Source organism: Chiroxiphia lanceolata, chromosome 6 (genome assembly GCF_009829145.1).
Source record: "Chiroxiphia lanceolata isolate bChiLan1 chromosome 6, bChiLan1.pri, whole genome shotgun sequence".
Taxonomy (NCBI): Eukaryota; Metazoa; Chordata; class Aves; order Passeriformes; family Pipridae; genus Chiroxiphia; species Chiroxiphia lanceolata.
Window position 1 is genome coordinate 10,955,431 of NC_045642.1, and position 24,832 is coordinate 10,980,262.

The window sequence follows — 24,832 nt, forward strand, 5'->3', positions numbered from 1 at the left end:
GCGGCGGCGTGAGGGGATAGCTGGTGGTTCTCCCTTCCAGTTCGTACATGCATCACGTACCTACCCATAGATATATCTGTCTATATATAAAACACTGAAAGGCAGTGCCGCGTGTTTTTATTTGTCCTCGCACCCGCTGGTCAACGGGGTAGATTTGCCTGGCTGCTCTCTCTGGTCTTGGGACCGCGGCTCCCTCAGGGGCAACGCCTCCTCTCAGGATGTTTTAAAATCGTTATAAAGATTTCCGCATGAGCGCCTTAAAATGTGCGGATTTCCCCCCCGTCTTCGTGGGAAAGCAGTGTGTAAATCCAAACAGATTTTTATCCGACTAACTCAGCTGGTGTAATACTATTAAAACATATTTGAATTTTTCAGCCGCAGCACGGCCAACTATTTTCAAATTATCCAAGTGTTTCTAATTACAAATACCGAATCTGATAAAATCTGGTAAGATACTGAGCCCAGGCGCTGATCCTGTAGCCTGTTCTGTGTGAGGGATTCAGCCACAGGGAGGCGCAAAGTAAAGAAGACATTTTAAGATTTGACTGCTCCTAAACTGGGTTTTTCCAATTACGATGGCAGATGCATTGGTGTATTTGGATAAAACACAGCAAGCACAGTAATATATGACCAATTTCTTGGGGTTTTTTTCCAGCTAGGCAGAAAAAAAAAAAAAAGGATAGTGAGACTAAAGGATCGTCTGGCACATTTCTACTGAGGTGATTAAAAAAAAATTAAATCTGTGACATTACTTACACAGCCTGTTAAACCCTAAAGCAAACAATTTTGCCCCATAGCTAATTATCCACAGAATACAAAATTTTGAATGAGTCAATAGTCACAACTATAATGCATTATATTACTAAATTTGATTTTAAAAATAGTTGTGAATTACTGTAATACTGTGTATTACAGTAGCAATGACTAGATGACTTCCAGTGTCACCTGTTCTCTGAAGCCAAAGTAAGTAATATTTTTAATTACTTAACATTTTGAATGTGAACTTTTGATTTTTATTTATGCACTAATTATTCTGAACTGAGTTAACTGGTCCAATACAGCAACAAGTATTTCTCCTGCTCTTTGAGTAGATTTGTTTCATAAATGCCTTTTGTAGAGAAACTTCTGCATGTGGCAGGAAAGCTGAGTGACATTGAAATTAGTAGGACTGTGCATTTTTTGCATTGGAAACATGCCAAAAACAATGTTATGCAGAGCAAGATGCTAATTAATAGAGTTTCTAAGCCTACTTTACTGATTTATAGGCTGATTTTTCAAAATAAGCTACTTTTTAGATATTGTTGCTGATGCTGAAGCTATTTGGACTGAAAAATCAGCCTGTTCCAGAGGTGTTTGCTCACCAGTGTCTGTAGTAAATTTACTTTCCTCACAGACAGAAAACTGGTTTTAATGAAAGGTTTTATAGGGTCAGGCCTTAAGAATATTCAACCAAAGTTAAAGAGGGAAAACAATTCTTGCTTCCTGCTATAAATCTAATAGAAATATTTTGAAATGTTTTAAAATGTTTAAAATTTTGTTACTATACTATGCAAACTGTTGACTTAAATATTGTTTAAAGCAGGAAAAATCCTTTTTTTCCATATACACTGATAACAATAAATCACTATTGCTATGTAGAACCCGTTTCATGTATAAGATATTGTTCTAGTGAAAAGAGCTGCTTTTTTTCACGTTATGAGTGGTTAGGGACATTTCAAGACACGGGGCTCGTTTTACCTTGCTGTCTTTTGGTTTTACTTCTTTGTATTTTATTATTATGGAAATTTAAATCACTACTTTTAAGCTTGGATTGTTAACAATATCAGAAACACTTATATAAGTGAAGCATCATACAGCAAATTGAACTTCCAGTTGTGATATGTTATATACAGCGACCGAGAAAGGAATCAACACTTTTACAGTGTAACTGTGAGGCCTGGGATGGTCTTAAAGTGGCTCCTGGGTTCCAGGCAGGGCAGTGGCAGGATGCACCTCGTGGGGTTGGTCAGGGCATTTAGAACTCATTAATTAATTTAGGCCTTGACATGGTGTGTATCTTGAAAAGATAGCAAGCAGGTTCAGTAAAATGCTGGGCTGGTTGCTTAAGAAAGCACTAAAAATGAACTTAATAGGTATATATTTTTTTTTTGTTCGATAGTTTAATATTGTGCTGGCTCCAGAGGCTGTTGGATGAGCTGTGCATCTCAAACTTGTTCCTGTAAGGAGCTGGGATTTTCTGTCCTGCTGGTAAGGAATGCTGATGAAGGCTATATCAAATGAATTTTGAGCAATGTTATAGGTACTCTTTTCCTACAAAACTAGCTCTTTTAATAAAACAATATGAAATCTGACAAGACAGAGCTGTAAGAATGGATGGTCTTGACTGCTTTGTGTTAATGTTTCACTGGGAGGTGTAGTGAAACATTTTGTACAGCTACTAAAACCTGCATCATTTTATTCTGCCGGAGTTGTTAATTTTTTGTTGTTTTTCATGCTTCTTCACATGATTACATTTGCCTTATTTATCTGATAAACATAGTTGTGTCCTACTGAGTTAGATAGTCACCTAAATCTACAGAATGGTTTTGCAAGCAAAGGCTGTAAGGGGTGCCTGTGATTGTGGTTTGCAAGCAAGTTGTGTATTTGAAGATGGAGAGAGAAAAATTGAAGGGACATGAGACACACTTGGTGCTTACCTGTCCTACTGACTTCTTTCTAATCCTCTTACCTGGCACAAACATTTCCTCTTTGTACAGGCTTGCTTCTGTTCACTCTACCACTGGTTATGGTTTGCCTGGGTTGCATAAAATGTGATGTCTCCATACTCAGGAATATTGCAGTGCTGAAATTATAGCTGCACTTCTTGTCGGTATCCTTCTCCATGTGGGATGTAAGGAAATATTTCCATTTATTTTTTGATGAACACAGAACCTGGTCTGACTCCAGTACACTTCATGGTAGGTTTTTGAAGGATGATTTTTGTTGTTGTTGTTGTTGTTAGTTTTTACACTGATAGCCTTCTACCTTCTGTGTATTATACTTAGCATTGATTAGTAGGTATAAAGTGTGATTTAAAAGAAATGAATCCCAGAAACATTACAATCCTTGGGATTGCTTTGCTTTATAGAGTTTCTCATGGAAAACGCCAGAGAGGCAGCTGTAGGATGCAGGAGACTTTCGTTCTGTTCTCTGTGGGGCTGGCCAGAAATGAATAGTGCCATTGTGCCATAAAAAGTTAACAGTACGAGTGCAGTTCTTTAAAGTGAATTTTTTTATGCTTAAAACCTCACCAAGTTTCTAAATATAAAACTGTCGATGCAAGTACGGTATCGCTATTGCCACCTTCTGGCGGCTGTTCACAGTCAGCATCCAGCGTTCTCTTTGTACAGCATTTGGACTTCCTCTGCGGAGTTCAGTATTTTATCTGCTTACAGCTCTACATTTTCCTATCTCTTGGGCTTCAGTGTGTTCTAAGATGTCAAAAATATGTTCCTTATTCCAGGAAACTGTGACTGATAAACACTGAATTATAAAATGATAATTTTATTTGAATGATAAACATATCATATGCAAAAAGGGTGATTTTTTTCCCCTCCCTTCTCTTTCTAGTGAAGGCTTTTTCAGGGATTATGCAATATTAGTAGAGGTTTAAAATGCATGTCAGCCATTAATAGGACAAGTGAGGATTATACAAAAGACAGTAGAGGTATCAGATGACATTGTAGTTCTGTAATGTAAAGAATGATAGTATCACTAGTTTTTAGTATAGAACATTTGCTAGGAAGACCTAGTGGCTTTAAGACTTTAAACAGATTTACACCTGAAGAGATATATCAATTTTTTATTAGCTTATTTATTATGAACTTCACAAATTTTGCCATCGTGTATTCTCTCTCTTTTAAAAATATTTAGTTTAGAAAAGCTTGCACTTGATCAGAGCAAAACTTTTAAAAAGAAACCAGAAGTTTGGGGTGGAGACTGCACTAACTATTCTTTGCCAAAGCTTTCTTCCAGGAGGACTCCTGAGTTCTGACACCACATTCTTTGAAATGAAATTGCACAACCCATTTCTGAACACATTAAATCACATTAACGCTGTAAAGGAGATATTAGTAACTAACCCAGAACACTGAGATCTCCATCATCCTCTAGTCTTTTTGATAAAATTATTTTTCATAAAATGTTTTTTTTTGACAGGTACTTTGACATAGAATATTGTCATGTAATAATGACAGTTGTTTTTCATAAAATGCTTATGATAAAATATACTTTCTCTATTCAATGGAATGTTATTGTATCCTGAAAACTGAAGGTAAAAAAGACTACAGAATAGGTACAGAGATTAATGTCTTCTGATACTATAGTGGTACTTTTTAAAATATTATGAAAGTAGTGGAGGAACTACATCTTATTTAAAATATCTCCTTCTTGCATTATATGCCTGTTCAAACAATTCTTTTCATTCTGAAACCTGTGCATGTTCTCTAAAACCCAAGTTTTTAACAGAAAGTCTGAGGAAAGGAAAACACATTATACAAGCAAGGACTTGAGTGCAGAAGTCAGTTCCAAAAATAACAATGAACACTTGTGCTGAAATTCTCAGGAAGGATGAAGCCTGAGAATCAGCCTGAAGATGAAGAAAACTTTTGGGAATATGTCAACAAATCTTTCTCTGTTTCCTGGCAGTGACTGGTTGTTCTCAACATCCTTTTCATTAATGTGATTTATCATATAAACTATATACTGACTTCTATACATAGAATGAAATAGAAAAAACAATTGATTTTCACGTATCTAACATCCATAGTTCCTTCTCTGAGTATTCACTTTTCTTCTATATCTCCATTATTTTTTTTTTCTTTTACAGGACCCTTTCCACTTTTGTTTAAGCACTAAAGGTGACAATGTTTAAACAGATCAATACCCTTACTTTTTGTGGGCAGAGCTCTGTCCTGCCAGATGAGATCTGAATGATCTGTTCAATAAGCTCTGTCCTGCCAGATGAGATCTGAATGATCTGTTCAATAGCCTGTGAATGCAAGTAATTCCTGATCTAGATAAAAAAAATTTCAAAAAATAATATAAATCTGGTTTGCATCACACAGAAATCTTCTGAAAACATGAAGCCTATTTCTAATGTGCTTGAAAAGATGGAGAGCAAGATCCCATGTCTGCATGAGCACAAGGATGAATGGCATGGATGTTGCAGAACCTGGGTATGATTTATATTTTAATTCATTAATACCTTGGAGTTTCTGCCTGTGTAGATGTTCTGAATGTGTAAAGTTTAAGGTGTAAACAGGGGACCCAAGTTTGGAAGTTTCCATCTTGTGTTGATTTCTGAAACCTGTATTTTTAATATTTTTCTGAGTGAACCTTTAAAGCTATTAAAAGCTTATTCCATAACCTTTTAAGATCAATTTTTAAAAGGAGGAATGGCAAAATAAATATTTGTGTTTTGAAATAAAGTGTGTGTACACACATAGACACATGTATTTCCCCATCCTTTCACATGTGTTCATTAAATATAATGTATAACATTTTATACTGTACTGTGTAATACATTATGTATGCATTTAAAATAAGAAACTGTAAGTAGCCTTGCTCTTTTGTCTATTTACATATTCATGAATTTAGATTTCATGGGTGTTTTCTTTGACCTTAATAGAAGCATTGCTAAAATACATAGATACAGGTTGACTAATATTTACTCACAACCACAGCATTAATTATCAGAGATGCTGGGATTTTTATTAAGGTTTACTTTATGTTCTCATCAGTGTATTTATTTAGAATTTTGCTCTCCCCCCCACAGTGTTTCATGAATATCTCTTGCTTTTTAGATAGAAGTCATTAATTTTTGTTGGACACACTAATAACTTCTGGTCCCAGGGGAAAGAAAATAAACCTTTATGTGGGAAAGAAAAATAGTAATTTTAATTTTTTCCCACTCAAGATGGAAACTATTATTCTATTGGATCTAAATTACTAGTTGTAAAGGAGGTATATTATGTGTAATTTATTTCATCCCATGAGGAAAAAGTGCACTTTTAAAACCTGACCTTTATGCCAACGATTCTATGTCCTGTCTTTAAGTGCATCTTTCTATTAATAATGCAAAACACCTTATTTTTTATCATCTTACATTGTGGATGGAAAACATAAATCAGACTACTTTAAAATTCCAGTGCAATAGCACGATGTGTATCTAGCTATTCATTTATTTAAGAAATGTCTGTTCTGTGTTTCTGTCTAGCACTTGATGTGTTTATATCCACATTCTTCTTAGAAGGCCAGGGACAGTTTGTTCAGTGATTTGAGAAGTGATGTGGATGGATGCCATACTTGAAGCCTGTTTTCATATCTCCCATCAACATGTAACTCAAGTTTACAATTAACTTGATCCTTGCAAGTAGAGCCATTGATCCTTGATGAGGCATAAGCCCAGCTGTCCTCTTGAATTAAGGCCTCAGATTGGAAGAGAACCAGTAAATGTTATCAGGCAGAAGCAAATGTTATTTTAAGATGCAAGGAGGTATTCTAAGCACTGGTTCCCTAGATAATTTGGAACCTATTTCCATGTATTGCTCTGAGAATATCTTCTTGCTCAACTTCTAAACCATGTGGCAAGTGGATAACTATTCATTTAAAAGTAGTTTCACTGAAGGAGTACCTGTTAACTGGAACTTCCCAGAAGCAGGTGATAACACTTAGAAAGCAGAAAAAATGTACAGTTGTAAATTTTCAGGCCTCCCTTTTGCCTTCTCAAGGCATCTTCTAAAATTGGTATTCCCTGATAAGTCCAGGTGGTTATACTGGGAGATACTGGACTTAGTATTCTCAACCTGTGTTGTTAATGGAATCTAGGCTACAGTTCACAGCAGCAGCAAACTGCTGCACCAGAAATACTGTATTGCCAACTGCCTGGAAATTCTTGGGTTTGCACATTAGTAGAAGAATATCTGTTGTCATTAAAGTGAGTGAGACTGAATAGTGTAAGGAATTAAATTGGTCTCTCTCAGTAAGATGCATATGGATGTCTGCCTGGAGTTCTGAGCTGATTTCATGTGCCAAGGAGTGCTGTTAGTGCCTTGTAGTCCTCTGCTGCTGGAATTGCCATCCATGATGCAGTATGTTTATAAATAAGACTGTTTCTATCTGCAGGCTCAGCCTGGCATGTAAAGTCAAGTTGTGTTTTTTCCAGCTCGCACATCACCACCAATAGAGCTGCTGCTGGAACTCAGTCAAGAATTCTGTTGATTGAGAAGCCAGTAAAGAAACTCACAGAACTATGTTGCCTCTGCAAGTATGAGTAAAAGTTTATTTATATCAGTTAAGTGACTATGCATGCTCACAGATCAGACCATTCAAATGAAGGAAGGTGCAACTCTCACAAGTTACTCCTGATTATTATCTCACTGGATAAAGAGGGGCTCTCATTTACACCTTGGTAGATGGTATTGCAATTTCAGTGGTCTATGTGTGGTAATTCATAATGTGCTGGAAACACAAAACTTGTGAGAGAAACACCTTTAACTAGTTTATAACTAAATATTGTTCAGGCATAACTCCTTTGTGTTAATCAAAGGTAACACAACTCAAGCAACAAACTAGGCAACTCACGTAGCCAAAATTGGTAGACGTAGTACAGCTGACAGCTGTGTGACTCAAGTCTGGAGGAACAGGTATGTGTGCCTCAGATTCTCACATTTTTAGTCAGATGTCCCTCTAATATTGAGCCATTTTTTAAGATTGACAAGGGTGGTTGTGTTTTCTAATGTGATCTTAAAAATACAGGTTTCTTTCTTAGTTCAGCAGTGCAATTTTGTGCAGAAGCTGTACCTAAGGGATGCAATGCTGATATTAGTCTGTCTGAAACTGTGGTGATGGAAACCTTTCAACCCTTGTGGGGATCAGCCTCATTGCTTAACTTTGCTGTTAGAGTTTCTCAAGAAGTTTAGCCTGAATTTCCCTCACTGTTGTGTCCCATTCAGTAATACACAGAAAAAGATGGGATTTTACTTTTCTTTAGGGTAATTTGTGTTTTCCATGGGCATGTAAACAGAGCAGTCTGGTTCTTTGTAAACAGATGCTGTTTATGAAAGACATTTATACACCATGAAGGAGATGTGAAATCCTTTGAATTCATACACATGTGATTAGTAATATAACTTATACAAACTTTTTTCCTAATAACTCTATTAGGAAAATATTTGTATTACTTGCCCCTAGGAAAGTTCAATCATGGTGATTGCTAATAGGCTGGGGAATACAGTCAGTTTAGTAGGAACTCTTGCTGGCCATTGAGACTGTAGGAATATAAAAGAAAAACCTAGCTCACAAATTTAGCTGTGATACACCTAAAACAAGACAAAACACTTCTGCATTGCCCTTCAAAGCTTGGACAGTAGTGTAAGATTTGGAAAAAAGAATGGTTTTACTTAGTACTTGAATTTAAGTAGACTGAAAATTTTGAAGGGAAAGCTTTGACTTCCTCTTGCAAAGCTTTATAGCAGTTTTAATGAAATTTAATTCTCATACAACTGAGAAACTTTTAAAATAGCCAGTCACAATCCTGACAAGCATTTGGAGAAACTGGCTTTCTGTTGTGTGTTGTAATGTTTGTTTTGTATATACATCCATTCTAACTGTGTCTTAAAAGCAGTTTTGATGTTGTCCTCCTAAGCAGAACCTGCCAAGAGTTTACACCAAATTACACCAAAATCCTCTGTACTAAAGATTATAGTAAGTTTACTAAGTTGTTTTCTCTATCACTTGCACAGTTTTGTGTATGTAAAACTATAGGTCAGGCAGCTGAAGGTGAATGGTTGCTAATTCTGATCCCTGTGATCTTCCAGGTTTCAAAGGTTTTTCCAACATACCCTGTTGAATCTCTTCCTTCAAGTCACCTCCATGGAACTGCTCTTGTTGTAGGAAGGAAGGCTGATAGTTCTTTTTGGAGGTTTTCACATGTTTGGATAGAGCTGTTCTGTGGCTCTGAAGGCTGCTGTGAAGTATCCTAAATTTTCATGGCGTGAGGGAGAAGAGACCTGCTTTGACTTTAAATATATATACACTCTCCAAAATGACCTGATAAAGGTATTGATCACTTACATTCTCTGCCCTAACCCTACACATTCATCCTGTATTGATTGAATGTGAGACAACAAGAACATTCTGCAATTGTTTCCTTCCTTCATTTGCAGGAGAAGTGTTAACACATTCTCATAACATACCCTCACAATTTTTCCATGCAAATAATCAAGCACGATAAACATCAGCAGAGGGCACTATTGAGGTATAAATAGAATAATAATAAATTGAAATAAAAAAAAAAAGGTGTTGCCATGTGTTTTCAGTTTTCATTCATAAAAATCACAGCATAATTTACAATGAAAGGGGCTCTGGAGGTCATCAGAGGTTTGCCTCAGAGAGCCAAATTGAAACTTAGATACAATTACTGTGGCCATGGTAATGTGTCTACATTTTTGGATAATCTGTAACAATCTGATTAGTTTTTTCTCCAAACCATTTTTGTATTCACTTGTGAGATGGGATGCAAAAAATGCCCAGAGCTGAAGTGTAGTTATTTTGTATGAAGAATACTAGAAGAAAAAGGTTTAACCATTTTTGTTTCCAAAGTCAGTAAATAGTATTTTTTAACAGTTGCTCAGCAACTTTAATAATAATAATAATAATAATAATAATAATAATAATAATAATAATAATAAACAAGCATGAAAAAAATAAAAATTAATCCTAAGAGTATCTTGTTACTTCTGTAAGGCAAGACTGGCCAGCGTGGTAGTATCAATGCAGCTGCTGTTGGAGCAATGTGTTATTGTTGGTTTGTGGGGTTTTTAAAGTATGGTTTCTACAGTATTTGCTACTCAATAGTATGATTTTCTTTTTTTCTAACACCCTTGTTGGAGAGCTGAAGTAGATAACAGCAGGAAGAATTTTAACAAGTGAATACTGATCTACTGTTTTAAAACTTTGAAGATGTGTTGTATTGAATGTGTGGACAGAATTATAGAAAGCAGAGGCTTCTCCAAATCAGTGAGTTTTATTAAAGAATTTTTTTTCTTTTTTTGATATACACACAGTCCTAGCCTGTCATCATTACTTGAATTAATTCCAGTTCCTTTTTTCAATCTGCTTGCTTATATTAGCTAAAATTTTATTGGCTAAAATGGTAAACTGTTGAATTTTGTGGGATACAGCATTTTCCTTTAGCTTATCCAATTCTGCAATGCTTTTCAAGAGCATATTTGAGACAAAAATGCAGAAGTCTGAGCTGTGGAATGAATGCCTGTTATAAAATACCAAACGCAGTGCTACATCAGGGAGTTTACTGACACTCATGTCACATGAAAGAACTTCTGATATTTACTTAAACCGCTTGCATGCACTAATTATTTGTATAATTGACTTCAGACAAATGTTCTACTATTGCCTTTAGTCTGAGGAGCAACGTTGTTACTCTCAGTGCCTAGTTTTCAACATTTTTTTAATTGGCACACTGTTAGTTACAATGTTTATGCAGACAAAATATTTGTGATTTTACATATTAAATAGAAATGCTAAAAAGGAGAACATCTTTTTAAATTCTCTTTTTGCTCCTAGAAAAGTGAAATATAGAAAAGTGAGTATTTTTAAGTCACTCTTACGAGTAAGACGTTTGCCTACCTCTGTGACTGGCAAACTGAAACAACTGGTAAAGACATCATTGGCCTCTTAAAAGCACTTTACCCTCTCAGTTGAATAATTATATTTGAAAGCTGTTTAGCTTTCAAATTCTGGCTCCTCTCAGATGGTGAGCTACCCCTTTAACATAAGCAGTGGGTTTAGTTAAATGTCAGTTTAGATTCCTGGCAGCCCTCCAGATAAATTAGTTCTAACCAGCTCAGGCAAATGGCCCCGTGAGCCACGTGCAACCTGGAGAGTTGCTGTGCACATCCCCTTGTGAGACCAAACACCAGCTGCTGTGGGATTCAGCGGAGGCTGAAGGTGCTGTGGGGCCCTAAGGTGGAACTGTTCTGTCCTCAGTACCCAGCAGAGCTTGGCTGTGGCACGTGTTTGGTTGTGGCCAGAACCTTGGCAGGAATTCTGTGATGTTTTCTGTGTGGTTGCACTGCTTCCAGACCTGCACGGCTCGGGTGGGGCAGGTTGCAGATCAGCTCTGTGCTCTCCGGTGTCGCTGCCTCCTGGAGCACCAGGAGAAGGCTCTTTGTGCCACTGTTGAAATATCCCATCGGTGTAAGAGTTGGAGGCAGGTCCAAATGAGCAGGCAATATATTTTGATCACTGATAAGAAGCTTTTGACTTTGGTGGATGGGAATGTTTGCCATGTGGGAACAATATAAAGTCAGAAAACGTACTCTCAATTAGTATAGTATTTAAAAAAAACCCAACATTTTACAAAACTTTGAAATATTCCTAGTTTCAAAATGTTGAAGTTCTCTTTATTTTTTGTTTAGGTAACATCAGCAAAGCTTTTTTTTTCCTGCTTGATTTCAATGTTGATTTTATACTGAACATGCAGCTGAGTAACACTAGCTGTGGAACAGAGGTAGGGATAAATATCTGTGAAGGTAATGTGGTAGTTGGGTGTGTTGGAAGATGGTGGCATGAAGGAGGGGAAGTATTTGTGTAGTGAGTTTTAAATGGCATACAGTGTGAAAGAATTGGGGCCATGCAAGGCACAGAAGGAGAAAAAAACAGTTTAGGACCACTGCTAATGACACTGTCTTTTCTGAGTACTGCCTGGGCTTTAAACAACAAAAAATTCACAGCCTGGCAGTCCCAGCAGTGCAAATGTGGGAAGGGCCCCTGCTGTAAACTTGTGTATCTCCTGCAGAAAATGTAGCTCAAAAGGAATATCAGGGACAATTATGAGGGGCTGACCAAACCTTAACAACGTGGAAGTTATGAATGGCCTTTGTTTAAATGGTTGCTCTTAACTCCCGAGGCACAGCAGTGACCAGCGTTGTAAACACACATTTAGCACTCCTGCTGGCAGTCCTTGCAGGGGGTGTTGGGAGGGCTCTCGGTGGAAAGGAATGCAAGGTCATGCATTGTATCATCCAGGAACAGGAAAGAGTTGAGATAGGTGAAATCATGTGGGAAAGCAGCTGAATCACACCTGATCTACCGCCAAGGCACATATTCCTGGTGCTTCTCAGAGGCAGGGACTAAACTTACGAAAGAACAACTAATGATTTTAGTCATGACCTTGTGAAATCAGTGTTACTGGGGCTGATTAAAATCAAGCACGCAGCACTACAGATCCCTCATGTAACATCCTGTCTTTGGTGTTCCTCTTCCTCCCCCCACCCCAAACCCCAGCACAATGCCCTCAAATGGTGTTGTACTTGCATAATGAGATTCTGGTTTGTATACTTTTTGAAAAGATATTTTAAAATTGCACATCGTTGTCTTTTTTAGATGACAAGTTTTACTTCAGCTTTGTAGCAAATCACAGTGAGAGTTTTGTATTTTTTTTCTGTTATCTTAATATTGTAAAGTTGAGATTCTTTTGATGACTTTTCCAAGAGGATGACCAATTGCTCTCTTGCTTAGTTTATATTCTGTTGCTATTCTAATGGGATGAGTGAAGAGAAGAGGATATTGTTTATTTTTACTTTCCTCTGTAGGGCTTTGCTTTGTGACACTTCTCTGTGAAATTATCCATATGTTTCCTTAGCAGTTTTCAAGGAAGACTTAATGTCACTATTGTACAGAAAATGATGACATGCAAGGTGCTGCTCTTTTTCTGGCAATCTCAATTTTGTTCCAAAAATTTTGTTTAAAATAAATTCAGTGGGATTTACTGTCAAGGATGTTTAAATGCTTCTTACATTGTGGAAGAAGTTAGAGTTAATTTAAAATCCTTTATTCCCCAAAATGTATTCTGAACCTCTGAATTAAAAAAAAAAAAGAGTGGTGGAAGGAAATTTCTTATAAACACTTGCAGGGGCACTTATAAGTTTCTTGAATTCCTGGAATTAAAAGCAACTGTATGTATGTAGTGCATCCTCCCAAATCCAGGTAGCTAATTATCTACAATACTCTTTCTGAAAGTAAACAGATTAGATCAGTGTGTCTCATAAGAGAAGCTTTATGAGGCTGCTCTATCTGATCTGCAAACACAACTGGTAGGAATTCCCCATTTGTTTTGGAAATACTGACACTGGCAACAGTGGATTACCTATGGGTTTTTAACTAGGGAAATGTAGACAGAGCAATTGTATAAAGAAAGGAAACAAGCCTTTTGCCTTTCATTCGTTCAACTGTTTTTAAGAAATGGTAAATTACCTTAGTAGCTCTATTTCTAAAAGGGAGGAGGTGTGTCTGTACCTGGGTCTGTCCCAGTGGTCTTCTGAGCTTGGTTAAGGTTTGTAAATTCTGCTGTATTCTTGGAGTCAAGTTCTTGCCCAGTAACTCAGCTCACAGATACTTAATGGCATTTTTTGCAACACTGCAAGCAGGAATGGAGATTTAATACTGAGCAGGTGGTAGAGTACTGAGGAATAGTTGTCGAGTTGATATTCTTCAAGTAATCTATTTTTAAAGCTGTATTCTTTTTTTTTATTACTGAGGGTCTGTAAAAAGGGAAAAAAACCCCAAACCCTGAAATTGTGTAGCGGTTAAATATCTGGGTGGTTGATGCACAACTAGAGAAGTGGGCAATGGCTGCCTTACCTTGTTGTGTGGCAGTAAGATTGGATTTTGAGGACTACTGATAGCCATGTCAGTTGTTATGGTTTTTTCTAGCATTTTCTCATGTCTGTGTTTGAAGACTTGGAAGGAACAGCAATTCAAGGACCCTTAAGCAAGTATTGTATCTCAGCTTGGCAGTCCAAAACCATAAACCCTCAAAGGACAGTGCTTACTTGTGAGGAAGACAGGATCATGCTCAGCTAGTACTTTAGCCTGCTAACTCATTTAGGTATGTTTTCTGCTAGTGCAGTAAATTTGCTCCTCCTGTTTAATATCTTTATTGATAATCTGGATGAGGGGATCAGGGGCACCCTCAGTCAGTTTGTAGATGACACAAAGCTGGGTGGAAGCATTAATCTGCTGGAAGGTAGGAAGCCCTGCAAATGGATCTGGACAGGCTGGATTAATGGGCTGAGGCCAATTGTATGAGGTTCAACAAGGCCAAGTGCCAGGTCCTGCACGTGGGTTACAGCAACCCCCTGCAGCGCTACAGGCTGGGGAAAGAGGGACTGGAAAGTGGCCCAGGAAAAGGACCTGGGAGTTCTGTTGGACAGGTGGCTGACCATGAGCCAGCTGTGTGCCCAGGTGGATAGGAAGGCCAGTGGAATCCTGGCTTGGATCAGGAATACTGTGGCCAGCAGGACCAGGGCGGTGATTGTCCCCCTGTACTTGGCACTGGTGAGGCCACACCTCGAGCCCTGTGTCCAGTTCTGGATACAAGACGCTGAGGTGCTGGAGCAAGTCCAGAAAAAAGCAACAGAGCTGGTGAAGGGTCAAGAGAGGAAGTCCTGCAAGTAGCAGCTGAGGGAGCTGGGGATGTTTAGGAGGCTCAGGGGAGACCTTATCACTCTCTACAACTCCCTGAAAGGAGGTTTTAGTAAGGTGGGGTCACCCTCTTCTTCCAGGTAACAAGTTACAGGACAAGAGTAAATGGCCTCAAGCTGCACCGGGAGAGGTTCAGGCTGGATATAGCAGGAATTCCTACACAGAAGGGGTTGTTAAGCTTTGGAACGGGCTGTCCAGGGAGGTGGTGGGGTCAACATCTCTGGAGGTGTTCAAGAAAAGACTGGCTGTGGCACTGAGTGCTCTGGTCTAGTTGACATGGTGGTGTTCACTCAAGGGTTGTATCCGATGATCTTGGAGGTGTTTTCCAACCTTGGCAATTCTGTGATTCTGTGCCCTGTACAGTGGGTGCTCTGTGTGGCAGCACAACATCCAAAACGTGTAATGCAAAGGATCGATATTTTGGGGGCAAGATTAGGAATACAAGATGCTTTTACAGCAAGAAAAGGGCTTACATGGGATTTAAATGCTGTGAACTGTATGGCAACTTCCTGCAGCCCCTAAAAATTTAAATGCAAGCATGAACTAAGATGGATGCACCATGAGCAGCAGGGCCAATGTTGTCTTGCTGTGACTACAAAAATAGAAAAGTTTTTATTACCATATTCACAAACTTTTGTGAACTTTATATATAGAGTTATTGCATACAATGTTATGTGCAGAGCTGCAAGAAAACAGTGTATTTGTTTGAAAAATACAAATGTACTACTGAGCAGACAAAGGGGGGAAAAACCACCTGGAAATGGATGAAATTCTATGCTGAAAGTTTAGATGTTGCACTTTCTTGTTATGCTTACGAAATGCTAAGCAGTTTGTTAAATCTGTTTCTAAATGTCAAACTTCTGAGGGTGGCTTTGAGCCAAGGCCTGTGCTGGAGGGTAGGAAGTGACAGGCAGCTGGTTCCACTGGCAGGAAGCTGGAGCCAGGAGCATGGAATACAGAGTGTAGTGGCATCTGTTGTGGTGTTTGTCTGGACCGTATTTACTCCCTCATTAGGTCAGGTCTGACTGTGGTTTAAGAAATACTGCTTCTTAAAATGGATTTGTCTCCCAGATGCAGAAGGCTTGAAAGAAAGGGACAACAAATCAGTAGCACAGACAGACTTTTCTGAAGAGGAGTGGGAGGGGGAGACTGGTTTGTTGTGGGCAGACAAAACACAGGAAATCCTCATATACCTGACTGATGGAGGTGGGGAGGAAAAGCCTCCCACAGAAGGAAAGCTTTGGGCACAGTGGTGGTGGTGGAGCCAATTTTACGGTCAATCCAAAACTGGCTCCCTTTGATGTTGTTTTATAGTGGTCACATGTGTTTGGGGAGCTGAAGGGTTGAGTTTCAGAATTTTAGACCTAGAAATTCCAAGATTTTGTTCTTGTAAACTTTATGCTTGCATGAAAGTAATTGCATGCAAATGTTTGCTTGTGGCAGACTTCGTGCCCCATGTTACATCTTAAAAATCAATGGAAATATGTTTGGGAACTGTCTGATTGTTGGTTGCTGGGTTTTGTGGTGGTTTTTTCATTGTATTTTTTTTTAATTGGATGTACAGAAAGAGCTTGGATGTTGAAGGTTTGTTTTTGAGCTGTTATTCCCTAGGGAGTGATCTAGTATTGCAGATCACAGTTACATGAGCTCAGGTTTGAAGGTGCTACAGATTTTGCAGTTCAAACTCAGACTTTAAAAAAAAAAAAGAAAAATCAAACTAAGAAAACCAACCACACAACAAAAGCAGTTTCAAGGCGTTTACATATAAATGAAGTTGTTTTCAAACATATTGAGGTGTGACTTGCAAGACCAAAAAGTTATGGCAGCACACAATGAAAAATGGTCGTGGTTTTATGAAAGCTTAAGGCCAGGCAAACTTATTGAAACTTTACAAAAAGAAGCTTACAGCAATTATGCCTTACTAGACTGATACATGTAAAAAGAGAAGGCTTTCAGAGACCAAGGGAAGTGCTGGTGTGCCTGAAGGCTTACCTGTGTTCCTCTAACTTATCATTTAGTGTAATAAAATATCTTCTGTATAGGAAATAGAAACTGGAGCAGTTGCAAGTCCAAAATACCAGCAAGTCTAGTAAAGCTGACTGTTCTCTGTGGGGTAAAACATCTAGAATTTTCTTTAATCACAGGATCATAGGATGGTTTGAGTTGGAAGGGACCTTAAATATCATTTCATTCCAAGCCCCAGGAATGATATTTGTCAGACAAGAATTTTAAGATGACAAGACTGAACACACAAGTACCTGGAGTGCAGCATGGATAGAACAATATCTGTGGGCAGCTGTGTGGGTGAAGCAGCAGATGCTCAGAGCATAAGCTGTTTATGACAATAACAACTTACAATATCATTAAGTGAAAAATATAGAGAAGTAGAACTACAACTGAGAAGTTCTGAAGATTGTTGCTTTCCAAGCACTACATGGGCACATTTAGGGCATCAGTTTATCCATTTATAAGCTTCTATCACCTTCTGTGTACACTGTGTGACTTAACCACTATAGCACTCAAACAGACAGAAGTAACTTTTAAAATCATAATTAACATACAAGTCTGGTCCTTTGACTGGTTTTGATTGTCATTTTCCTCTTGCTGGGTAGTCATCAGTGGTTTAATTCTCATCATTAAAGAACAAACAAACAAAACCCAAAACAAACGAAAAAGCACAAGCACACACACACACAAAGCTAAAATTTTGCAAACATTGCAATAAAATTGAATTCTATTTTTTTTCCTTTTTTTTGATCAAGACAGTTTTTAAAGCTTTCACGTGAAATTCACTGGTTTCGAGTTAAAGCTAAGCTTTAGTAATCTAAGTGTTTGTAAATGAAAGCTTTCATGATGGGATAAGTAAACACATTTAAATATTGTCACGCTTAGGTATCTTCCCTGCCACTGCTGCCCCCCCTCCTCCCACCCCATACATAGACTTCCTGACACTTCCACTTAGCAGGATCCTAGTAAATGAGCCAGAAGAGCTTTGCCTTGGCACACTTCTGTTGGCTGCATTTGGAATTCAGTGATGAAACCCAGAGGGGAAACAGAACCACAAGAGTTCAACAGTCTGGTACTAGTGCTGCAAAGCATCAGATGTGTAAGGAATCCTACTATTCCTGAGACAGCTCTTTCCTGAGAATTTGGGGGCAGGGGAAAGGCATGTTGTGTGGTTGGTTTCCTTAGTTTGATTCTTCTTTTTTTTTAAAAAAAGTCTGAGTTTGAACTGCAAAATCTGTAGCACCTTCAAACCTGAGCTCATGTAACTAAAACAGCAGTGTAAGGGTTTGTCTGTGTATCAAACTAGGGGAGAAAGACAAAAATTATAATGGGATAGGATTTTAGAAATGAGGTACTGTTATTTTGTGGCAAAGAAGAGGAGTTTTTTTTGGTTGGATTTTGTTTGGTTTGGTTTTTTTGTTATTGCATAGATATTTTTGTTGGGTTTGTTTTCCCAGAAGGGAAAATTATACCTGTGTTTTCTTACCATTTAACAGACTAATATTTCTCCTGTTCATAACTATCATGGGATGAATATTTGTCCACTACAATCGTGTTACAGCAAGTGTAACAAAAATCCAGAGTGATGACAATGGTATTTTGTATTACAGCCAGTCTATTTGTAGCTGATAAAACACATTTTTACACTTATGTTTTAGTTATCCTCTCACAGACTCCTTAACATGACACATATGTGCTTGTATTTTTCTGGAGGAGGCAGTTTGATAGATAATAACCATCTCAAGCAGCAAAGGGAGAAAATCCACTGTTTAACTACACTGACTTTTTTTTTATGAGGAGAAAATGAGTCATAACTGAGGCAGGGGAAGAATAAGATAAATAAAAGCTGCCCACAATAGCTAATAATAATTACAAAAAGTACTATGCTGATCTTGGGATCTGGCAGCTGAGAATAATACATTTAATAGCAACATTCCTTGGTAACTTGGTGAGAATGAATGTCAAAGTATTTAACTGGGAATGCAGGCATTCCTTCCTGTAACAAGCATCTTGGAAGACCTCCTTTTTTCAGTGAGCTGTGCATAAAGCTGTGAACAGGACAGTAATGTTTGTGTCATCAGTCACTTGGGGCTCCATCCAGCTCTCACTAAAATCAGTGACAAAATTCTTGCTGATGTCACTGAAGTGGATGGGACCTCAGATCGTGTCTGTGAAGGGGGATAACGCTTTCTTTTTTCCTGTCAAGTCCGAGTAGTCTCACCTACATCAGAAAATGTAAGTTATGAAATTTCTAAGTTCTAGGCACCATTATTTTTCCTTCCTCTTCTGCTTCAGCAGCAAAAAACCTGCATCCAGTCAGTATATCCATATGTGTCTCTATTCCTGGCATAAATTTACAGTGATTTCATTTAAATGTAGGATTACCATCATAATGTGTAAGCACATAGAACATTTGAATTTCCCTCCACACAAATTTATTGCTTTTATCTTAATTTCATACAATGTTAGTGTGTAGTAGTGAAAACTGGTTATTTACTTTCAAAGGGCAGTGCCAAAAGGGATAAATTTATTAAGATATACTTGCTCTTCCCTGTTGTGGCACATAAGGTAATCATAACACTGCTTTTGATGAAACACTATTGTTAGGACAGCTATACATAAATGATAAAATACATGGTCTGAATTTTAATGGAAATGGCTATTTGTTCTCCTCAGCTTTGCTCCTATTTAATGTAAAGGGAAACAATGCAAGTTTGTTCTTCAATCATTTTCAGGAAAAAAATTAGAACTTTGTTGTTATTGGGGTTTTTTTAAACACAAACAACTACAATAAATAATGGAAGAACAGGCAGAGTGCTAATTTTTGATCATACTTACACATCTATGTTCTGTGACAGAGTTCCTTCTTTAATTAACACAAAGGGCACAAAGATCCTAACACTGTTGTTCCTGACATTGTAAAATTAATACTGTTGCTGTCCCAGAGAGCTCGCAGTCAAAACATGCTCCCTCTTGATATATTTAGTCAGGAAGAATAAATTGAAAGGAATTGACCTAAATAATTTTACCAAGCAGATAGCTTTGGTAAGTAAAGCTGGTTTCAATATTTAAAAGTATGGAGAGGCTTAAATTGTTATGAGACCTGCTTTTTTAGGGGACAAATGCAACAACAATTTTCCCTTGGAGATGGTTCCTTCAGCCATAAACATGCAAAAGAGTTGCCACAGATATTGCAAGCTAACAGTACTAATTCTATCCCCCCAAACTTCACATAAAACTTATTTTTAAAGTATTCAAAGGCTGTCTCATTTAGGAAGGGATATTTAGAGGGCTTTTTGTGCTTAAAGCCTCTTAAGCAGACATTAACTGGTACAGTTGCAAACTTGTGTTTGTGTATGTGTTGTATAGTTTAAACTGGTGCCCTGAATTTCATAAACAATTACAATTAAAAGATATTCTCCTGGTGTCATGCTGTCACCCATTGCCAAACATACATTTGTTTGCAGTGGGTTTGGATTTGTATTATCCCTATTTAAAAGGAAGGAGTGTTTAACTTGTGTAAGTCTTCAAAAATCTCATGGCATTTGCTGAGCCTGTACCCATGTTTCTCCCAGTCTTTCCCAGTCCTGTCTGTTCTTCAGAACCTTCTTAAGCAATTAAATTTTTAAGTTTTGTGGGAAATAAATGGAATAATTACATGTGACTTCATGGTTTTGGTTTTGCTTAGTTTTTCCTCCATCATGCCAAAAGAGAAGCTCTATTAATCACATCTCTTGTCTTCCAAAACCTCTCAGCCCAATGTTTTTCTTCCCTCAGCTTCCAGCTGAATAGAATTTACACAGCTGACCTTCTCACCTTTTAAAAGAAAATCTTCACCGGGGGATCTGGCAGAAAACTTAAGTATTTAAATGAGTGCTTGTATTACTTTTGGATCATTGTCCTCTCAAACATGAATAAACCTGGAAAGTAAAATCAATAGAATGCGGAAACACATAATGACAGAGATTAAAAAAACCCAAACCAAACACCCAAACCAACAGATGGGCAGGTCTCAGTTCCATGCTACAAAGTTAATGTGACCAGCTCTTGGTTTCACACTCTAAACAAAGGGCATGTTTAGCAGCACTTGCATATTTCAAGGTACATTTTTTCACACTGTAGAATTTTCAAAGCACTTACTAATGTAAAACTCTGCCCATTTTGAAAGAGATCTAGCATTAACAGATTGTGCTGGCATGCAAAGTAACTTTCATATTACTTTCTTATTGTATTTCTCGGTATCTTTTCAGTGAAATCAGTTTCCAACAAGTGTAAATGAGTTTTCTAATCTCTCTCTGCCTTGCAAAAGCAATTTTAACAATGCAGTGCAGCTTTAATTTGTGAAGCAAAGTAATACAACATGATTTAGCAAACAGTAGATTTCTGAGAGAATCTTTTCGTCTCATGCTCAGGTATTCAGTTTCCCCTTATCTTACAATGAACCTTTCATGTGTATGGTGCCATTCATGGTAAATATACACACTCTGTTCACTGGCTTTGTACCTGTGGAAAAAACCAATTTATTAGCATGTAAAATGGTTTGACCATTGGAAGGATACTGTGTAAGAAACAGGCTACCTTCAGATATGCTTCAGTCAGTGCTCCTTCTACCAATGGCAAAATTGTAGCCCCCAGGGATAGGTTTGCTAAGCAGCAAAACAGTTTTTCACATTTTCTTAAAGAATTCACAGTTCTGAGTTTAACAGTGAGCTCTAGACTTTGAATTGGAAAAGCAGTTATTTCATTAAAAGTTGAAAACGATGCTGTCTGGAAAGTGCAAAGAAGTAAATTATTCTGAGCAAAATAGTCAGAAAGCTTAGGAAAGCTGCCATGAAAACAGATGAAATCATGAAGAATTATGTAAATCAAAAAATTGAATACTGTTTGGGATGGCAGGCAATGTGAGAGAAACAATGTAGGACCAGAATTCTTAATCATATGGGTTTTTTGAGCTAAACATATGAGTGATTGTTGAGGAGAAAAGTATGTCTTTGAAGACATTTTAAGTACAGTTAATTAGTGCAGTGACATTGTAGATGTCCCATTCCTTAGAGGTTTCTTTATGTGCTTCTTATATAGAGATATGCCCTTATTGAAGGACTATATGTTGTGGTATGAATAATGTAAGCCAAAAAGCCAGGTCAGTGCAATGGGATATTCAGTGTTATAGAATTTAGGCTCCTTGTTTCTGGCTCCCAACCCACCAGACTACACATAAACTCTATAAAGTCACCTTTTGTTGTCAGAAATGTTTGAAGACTGGGTAGGAAGACTGAAGAGCATGTGGCAGCAACTCTCGAGCTCACTCAGCAGTTGTCACATGTCAGTTGTCAGAAATAATGAAGTCTATGCTCACCTACAGCAAAACAGATACTGAAACAAATTTCTACCATGGGAGGTGAAAATGCTTTGCTTAAACCTCAGTGAGGTACAGCTTGTATTTCATCATTCATTAAATTATAGTAAGACTCATGTACAATAATTTTTTCTGTGAACCAAGGCTTTAGGAGAAGTTTAATATGTCCTAAAAATCAACTGAACTTTTTACTAAAAATATATCTGTGTAATATTCTCATACAAGGTGATTGTCCCGCTCTGCTCTGCACGGAGGTGGCCTCAACTGGAATATTGTGGCAGTTTTGGGCACCACAATATAAGAAAGATGTTATACCATTAGACAGTGTCCAAAGGAGGGCAGCAAAGATGGTGAAGGGCCTTGAGGAGAAGCCGTGTGAGGAGCAGCTGAGGGCACTTGGTCTGTTCAACTGGAGAAGAGGAGACTGAGGAGAGACCTCACTGCAGTTACAACTTCCCAGGGAGAGGAAGAGGAGGGGCAGGCACTGATCTCTGCTCTGTGGTGACCAGTGACAGGACCAAGGGAATGGCCTGAAGTTGTGTCAGGGGAGGTTTAGGTTGGTGGTTAGGAAAAGGTTCTTCACCCAGAGGGTGGTTGGGTGCTGGAACAGGCTCCCCAGGCAGTGGTCACAACACCAAGCCTGACAGAGTTCAAAAAGCATTTGAAGGACACTCTCAGGCACATGGTGGGATTCTTGGGAATGGTCCTGTACAGGGACAGTTGTACTCAGTGATCCTTATGGGTCCCTTCCAATTCAGGATATTCTGTGATTCTGTGATAAGAACATGTTGGGCTACATTTTGAAGAGATTCTCTGATGGCTTTGTCATTCATCTGATATAATGGTAGTTTGATTTCCTTTTTTACTTTCTTGCTAATTCAAAGCCTTTTATTGCTCTACTTTAAAAATTCCATTAATTTATCTGTTGCTGCCTTTTATAGTCTCTAAAGAATGTCAGATGTGGTGTGAGAAATGCACCCACTGCAGGGAGGTGATGCAGTAACTGCTCTCCTAAAGACTCAGCTGCACATTCACTCTTTTCTCAGGACTGCTTTTGGAAGTGCTCACTGCAGAGCAACGTGTGGAAGCAACAGGCAAATGTGCCTCTGTTTCAGAGGCTGGTGGTTGTAGCTGCCTTCTTCTCACCAAAGTGAGGTTTAGTAGAGCAATGTGACAGTAGGACTGTTTTCCCCACTGGGAACTACTGCTAGTTGTTTACAAATGTTTGTCTTTTCTCCTTCTGAGAGCTTCTTTCTTTCGTAAAGTAGAAAGAAAACAGCATTTGCATCTTGAATTTACTATTCAAGTCAAATTTGTCAGACTGGTGCTGTTCATTTTCCATGTGATGAATTGCTTGTAAGCTGCAAAACAACTGACAGTAACTTTCAAAACACCAGAGTGACTAAAGAAGTGAGACTAATAAATAAAAGCTACTGAAAAGAACAAAATCTTAACATAATTTAAAAGCTAAATTGAAAGTAACCTTGTAAAAGTATAAAAAGAATCCTTCAGCTCCCATCTATTCCTTTGTGCTAGGCCATTGTAGTCTCTCTAGATGAGATAGCCCAGCCTTTTCAAGCAATCCTTGTATTTACAGAGATGAAATGGTGTGAGCTACTTGTTGTCAATCTGTAGCAAAAGCTGCTCTACTTCATGATTCATGATGAAAATATTCTTGCCCTTTCCAAATGCTGGAAGGGCACCCTCTGTGCAGAAGCTGATAGCAATGTGTTTTGTTTCTGTTGGCATGTTGTGTTTTGTCCACTTGGGCAGTAGGAGATGCTGTGTAGGTGTGTGTTTTCCTCTTCTGCTGTAAGTGTGAAAAATGCTGGCAGGCTTTTTCCTGGGTAAGTTTCAGCACAGTAACTGGGCGGTAGAATGTGAGCTGGTAGTGACTGAGCGTGTAATCAAATGGGGAAATATTTTTGCTTTCTTGGCCAGGTAAAATGCAAGGGAAATTTTGAAAAGAAAAAGAGAATAGCTGGGTGGACAGACTCTTCTGAGGAGTCCATAAATAAAACTGGCACCGTGGATCTGTGTGTTTTTGCAGGGCTATGGTTTCTACATATTTGAGAGCCAAATTTATTCATACACAGGACCTATTGTGATAGGTTAGTCTCTTAACCAGGCAAAATATAAATAAGGGAATACAGTCTCTTCACATTGTGCAATTGAAGCTATTTGCATTTGATAGTTATGGTTGTGAAGGTGAGCTTGAAAAAGGGAATGATGAGTCAACCTTCTTGGAAGAGGGAATTTAGTTTCTTTCTTTCTTTCCCCCTTACTTTCTCACGAGTTCCCCCAGGGTATTTGACTTTGCTAAATGTGGAAGTACCAGTCACCTTAGATATAAATAGTGAGAACAGAAATTTCCTCTCCATTAATCAAGTTTTTACTTTTCAGGAAGGGAATGAGGTAGTTGTAAGAGGTTAGACTGTGGTCTAAGGCTGAGGTGACACAGTGCAAGGAAACACAGAGTATTTACACAGTTTACCAGCTCTGCTGTGCCTGTCACCATAAGGCCTGTTTCTTAACACCTCTTCTGGTGCTTGTTTCGGGCCAGTGAGGTCATCACATGGTATCTAAGACTGAGAATTGAATCCTAGAGATAATGAGTTTGAATGTAGATATGTAGATATAATGCATCCCTACAGTTATTTTTATGGTTTTTTACAGTTACATTTATGCATCTAAAAACCAAGAAAATGCAATATCACTTCTTTTACTTTTTGCAACAGTCAGTTTGAGGTCTGATTTGACCAAGAGGGGTGTGATTTTTACTCTGCTGCAGAGTAGCATCCCATTCTGTTTTCCCTTTCAGAGGAATGGTGTGGCTGCTGAGGTCTCCAGATGTCAATGTACACACCAGAACAGTTGCTCATGTGACCATTGAAATAAAGGGAACTCAAAAAGCTCTGTGTT

At 38.2% G+C, this 24,832-nt stretch overlaps 1 protein-coding gene across 7 annotated transcripts in view; it reads left to right on the forward strand.

Moving 5' to 3' along the window:
• Nucleotides 1–266: 266 nt before the first annotated feature.
• The window catches only part of MRVI1 (murine retrovirus integration site 1 homolog), a 101,844-nt gene continuing 77,278 nt past the window's right edge, over nucleotides 267–24,832 (forward strand). For 4 of the 7 annotated variants that reach the window (XM_032691501.1, XM_032691500.1, XM_032691503.1 and 1 more), the window contains exons 1-2: nucleotides 11,481–11,572; nucleotides 13,777–13,951. The gene's annotated coding sequence lies outside the window, so the exon portion shown is untranslated. Of the gene's footprint in view, nucleotides 964–2,158; nucleotides 2,248–9,738; nucleotides 10,060–11,480; nucleotides 11,573–13,776; nucleotides 13,952–24,832 lie in introns of those variants that run through there. The other 3 variants (XM_032691489.1, XM_032691492.1, XM_032691495.1) reach the window with 3 other exon arrangements.